Source organism: Pygoscelis adeliae, unplaced genomic scaffold (genome assembly GCF_000699105.1).
Source record: "Pygoscelis adeliae isolate BGI_AS28 unplaced genomic scaffold, ASM69910v1 Scaffold75, whole genome shotgun sequence".
In the NCBI taxonomy this organism is placed as follows: domain Eukaryota; kingdom Metazoa; phylum Chordata; class Aves; order Sphenisciformes; family Spheniscidae; genus Pygoscelis; species Pygoscelis adeliae.
Window position 1 is genome coordinate 3,755,804 of NW_008824772.1, and position 5,227 is coordinate 3,761,030.

Sequence of the window (5,227 nt, forward strand, 5' to 3'; positions counted from 1 at the left end):
GTCCTTATGAAACACTGAAGTCAAGCAGAGGAATATGAAGTAATGGGGGGGGGTGTAGAGCTCCTAGGTAAAATGTCTCACTAGCGATGAAATCTCCCCTAGAAATGACACAGGTAGGAAGAGAACAGATTTAAATCCTTGCAGCATAACAGAATAGCATGTTCTGCTATTTATGGCTAATATTCAGTATTATGGTTAATTATAGCCATTTATATGTTTTATTTATGGTTAGCAGTATTTATGGTTAATTACCAGGCGCTAAATGATTAGATTAGCCAGGTTCTATTTATACAATGGTTGCTTTTCTTGTTCATTCGGCTACAATCAGTTATAAACAAAAATGCATCCCATAAAAGTGTTTCAGTTGTTTAACAGGCTAAGTGAATGGCCGACCTCACTATAATTAATTAGGGATCTTTATTTAATTGAACATTCATGGTCACCAGAGCAATGCAAACCTAAAACCCAGCACACTTATCTGATCCTGGTTTCATTACAAAGGCATGCCTTGGCCAGTAAAAATTAGAATGAATTTTCATTAAATCTGTGAACCTTTATGGGGTGGGCTCTGTGGACACATGTAAACATGCTTAAACTACATTTCCAAACTCAAAATACAAAGGGGTATTCTGTGGCTGCAAACTCATGGAAACCAGGCAGAAATCATGCTTAAAGTCCAGGTAATAGGAAGAAGGGGTTCTGCACTCTGTACATACACAGGATTTATGTTTAGAAAGCAGAGGGAAATATGTAACTGAAGACCATCAAAAAAGGAAAAGAGGTTAATCAACACTTCACATAACCACAAAAAAGGGAAAGAAGAGGCTAATTTAGTTAATTCCTTTGGCATCTGCTTTAGAAAGCAGTAGGGTGTGCTCATGAGTCACCTTCTGAGCTTAGTTACAAACAGCCTCCTGAATGTGTGAGTATAAACAAAGAGAGAATAAAATTCATTTTCCTACTCACTGCAAACCATCCCGCCCTGATAGGACTTTGTTCCAGCTCATTAAAACTCTGTTTCTAGAACTGTGCCCAACTCAATTAATTCATAGCCCTTTTTATCAAAACAGTTCATGCTCATGATTAATAGCTAACGCATGGCCATAGCATGTGAACAGCGGGAACTTAGACCTGGAGTAAGGACCGCAGGCAGCCAAAAGAGTGAATCTGTCACATGCCTTGTGAAAAACACTTCCTACACCCACCTAAAAGGGAGCCTGCTAGACCGTCCCAGGCAAGGGACCGCGGAGCCACTGTGCTTCCACATACTGTACCCCATGGTGGGGTACCTGGGCTTTACGACCGCTGCCCCACTATGTCCAGCACCTCAAACGCAAGAATCCAAGAGAAATGCTAAGGAAGGAACCTCAAAGAAGTTTCTTTTCAGAACGGAGAAAACCCTTTCATGGTAAATCCCCGCTGGAAACAGCACACTTTTATCTTAATCTGGCAAGTAGTACCTATGTCTCATTGCATCTCTGAACACTACGAGCTGCTGAAACTAGGAATACCAAAACAAGCAGGATGACAATAAATAAATGCTTGTAAAGCGCACTGAAGCTGAAAAGCACGGCATATTATTACTAGGAGATGACCAGCATTTAAACAATGTTTGGTGTCTCATAATTTCATCACTGAAAACAAATTTCTGGCTTGGTTGAAAGGCTGCTGAAGTTCTTCCATTGGTTTCATCAGACTTCAGTTCAGATGTTTAAAATGTTCACTAGCATAAACTGGTGGATGGGACCAACAGCCAGAGAGAGCTCAGACAGCACGAGGAAATGGAGGATTATAATCAATTAATTTGGTATGATTTATACCATTTAATTTCTTCCACTTATTAGTTATCCTTTCAAAATTTTATACTAATTAATTTCCAAATTGAATAATAAGCATAGATATGTGCCTGATGCTTTAACCTCTCTGCCAAGAGCAGTTTTTGCAGGGTTTCCCATCAGGGTTGATGCGCCAGTCTGGGGCTGCCGCTCCCTGCGTGCCGCTGTCGCACTGATATGCGCTATCAGATGGTGCTTTGTTGCATGCAGCTTTTCTGACCCTTTGATCTGGGAAATTTCCTCTCATCAGGCCTCTGATACAGAGCACTGACTCCCCTGCTTCCCTCTGCAAACCTTGCAGGCGTATCCTCTCCCCACCGGTCAGGCAATTGCTGTGATCTTTAGTCTGATTTTTACGAAGGCAGGTTCTAGCATCTTTTTCTTTTAATGCCTCATGAGAACATAGTTAAGAAAGAAAGATAGAGAGGGAGAGAGGAAAAAAAGTGAGCTGATGCTATAAAAAAAGCCACTGCTTATGCCATGACAAAATAACGCTCATTTCCCAAATGTATCGTGCTCAGAAATGACGGTGCTTTGCACTCTAACGCCTTTTTAAATCACTCGAAATGCCTCCTACCCTGGGAACGCGACTTTACTTTTGGTGCAGTTTCATTCAACCCTGGAGCAGGGCCCATCTAGGGAGGTACATACATATGTGTGTGTGTGTGTATATATTACAGGCATCAGGAGGAAACCTGCCCAGCTGAGCTGAGATACATTTTCTGTAAATTCTTGCCTTTTCCTACAGGTTAGATCCTCACAACTGCACAATTTTACTTTCTACGGTGAAAAATACCTGGAAACAACTCTGTACTGTTTTCCTACATGTGTAACCCACTATTTAAAAAAAAAAAAACCAAAAAAACCCAGAATATCTCTGCAGACACTATTTGAGATTTTTTAAACATTCGAGTTGTTGAGCAGTTGATGCAGTGGAATCATAACAGATCTCATTTTGCAGCAGTTTCAGGGTCCAGGGGTCTCCGGCACAGCTTACAGCGTACGGGATCTCTTCGTGCAGCTCTGGTTGCTGCCCTGTTCTTCCTTGCAAAGAGCTGACCGGAATAATCTGACTTTTTCTTGGATCTTGCTCAGGATGCCAATTTTTTGACCCAGGACTGATTCAAACTGTGCAGCGTAAAAATCTACATTGTAGTCTCTTTCCCCAGCCACTTCTAAGAATACTTTCAACCATCGCAAAGATTCTGGAGGCTCTTCCATAAGCATTTTCTCATCCACCTCTTTTCTGTGTTTTCCCCCGAGTGCTGAAAGTAAGTAACTGGGGTGACACTTCCTTGTCTGCCTGAACCCCAAATAGCTGTAACTCATCTGTCCTGGGATAGTTCTGAATAGTCCAGGGTTTCTTTGTGTCTTTCAGCCCATGTGGGAACCTGAACACCTCCCGACAGGGTCATCCAAGGGAATTTAAATTCACCACCAGCTCCTTCACACGGTTGGCATACAGTAGGGTGTTAAGGGTGTGCTTGCGGGATCTCATTCCTGGAGAGAGAGTGGCAATCATGCAGGTACAGGAGTTTTCCCCTATAAATGAGTCCCTCAGGTCCTGGGTGAGTTTGCTAGCCCTGAATGGGGTGCGGGATCTCTTATGCCGCAATGCCCCGATACACTCCTTGAGTGCCAAGGGGCTCTTATTAATATCAGCCCCCTCCAGCCTTGTTTGCCTGCCTGCAGTGGAGATGTCAGCTCCTCGCTCATTCCTAGCCAAATCAATCAGGGAAAACTTGGCATAGAGATGCCCTCTCTTCTTGAGTATGATCTGGAAGATGGCACGACTCCGGGAGGAGTGAGTGTTGGCAGAGGTCTTGCCTGATGTGCGACGCTTGATACCCATTTCAATTAGCTTGATGACATCTTCCACGCTGGTGACTTCTTCCTCCCACAGCCCCACCACTTGGATCTGCTGTTTACCATCTTCCAGCACTCTCAGCCTCTTCTTCCAGTTCAGAAGGTCAAACACTTTGCTCCCATAAATCTCAAAGAAGGCCCCACAGACTCAAAGCTCCAGTTTCTGGTAGCTGGGGTCCTGCAGCCTGCGGAAGACATCCTTGGCGGCCAGGATGTAGATCCCTTTGGAGGACTTAGAGTTCTTGATAGAGAAACTTGGGCTCATGGTGTGTGTCTTGCCGCTGCCTGTCTGGCCACAGGCAAAGTGGGTAGCCATGCTCCCCTGGAAGATGGTCTCCACCAGGGGCTGGGTGGTGTGCCTGTACACCAGCTCATTGGTGGCACAATCATTGAAGGCATGGTCAAAGCAGAAGAACTGGTTGACCAGGTACCATGTGAGGTCCAGCTTCTGCTTAGCTTCACGCACCATCACCATGTCCTGGCAGGGCACTGTCACATCATCGAAGTTGTTGAGCTCAGTCTCCTGTTGGTTCAGCGGCCACTTCTGAACACACAGGCAGATGTGACGGGGCCAGCATGGTGTGGTGGCCCGCAGTGCCTCACAGTCCAGGTGGCTGCAGCACTTCTGGATCAAGGCCATCACATCAGTCCTGGGGTGGAGTGAAGCAGTGGCCTGCTGGGCTCGCTGCTCCCCCATCTCCAGCTGCCGGTGTTCCTGCCGTTCTCGCAGCCGCACACATGGTGATGTCCACCTGGGTCTGCAGCGCCTGGAGCCAGGCTACGCAGCCACGGGGTCCCTGCTGTCCCCAGATGGCTTCTTCACTTTGATGGGCTGCCGTTCACTCACCAGGCTCTGGTCCCCTTTTGCCGGCAGTGGGGCCTCTCCATGCTGGTCGTGGATGTGCTCCTTGGGCCCAGGTGAGGATTGAGGGCAAAGATGAACTGGAGATCCACCTGCTTGCTCTTGTTGGCCCCTTTCTCAAGCCACTCCACAGTGATGCTGGAAGTGCTTTCATGGAGCTCCGTCACCAGTGCTGGGTGGATGCGCCCATTGCTCCGCTTGATCTCCATGTAGGTGCCCAACTGGATGCGCCCAAACTCCCCAGCCATGCTGTCCCTGTGCCCTGGCCGCAGCTGTGGGGTGGGGGTGCCCCCCCGGCTGGGGCAGGCAGGGCTGGAGCTTGCCCCTGGCCGTGGGGGGTCCCATGGGGCTCAGCGCTGCCTTCGCCCGGCACCATGTCACAGCAGCCTGGTGGGTGGCCCCCCTGGGGGGCTGTGGAAGGGGCTCAGCTTCAAGGTTGAAAATACATGTGTTTTTAATCAGCTGGAAGGAACATATAAAGCTGCCATCACCTGAAAAGGCCTATTTGAGTGTCCAGGCTGGCGTGCAGCTGCTGTGACACATTGTGCCTAATTAGATCAGTCACGTTGCGTTAAGCTAATGCCGATGACACAAGAATTTATAGCAGTGACACAAGCGCAGAGGCTCAAGGGAGCCTTTTCGTCCTGCAGTGACCACACAAAAA

General features: G+C 47.3%; 1 pseudogene; it reads right to left on the bottom strand.

Moving 5' to 3' along the window:
* Positions 1–2,828: 2,828 nt before the first annotated feature.
* On the bottom strand, positions 2,829–4,811 carry LOC103916747 (annotated as a pseudogene).
* Positions 4,812–5,227: the final 416 nt, after the last annotated feature.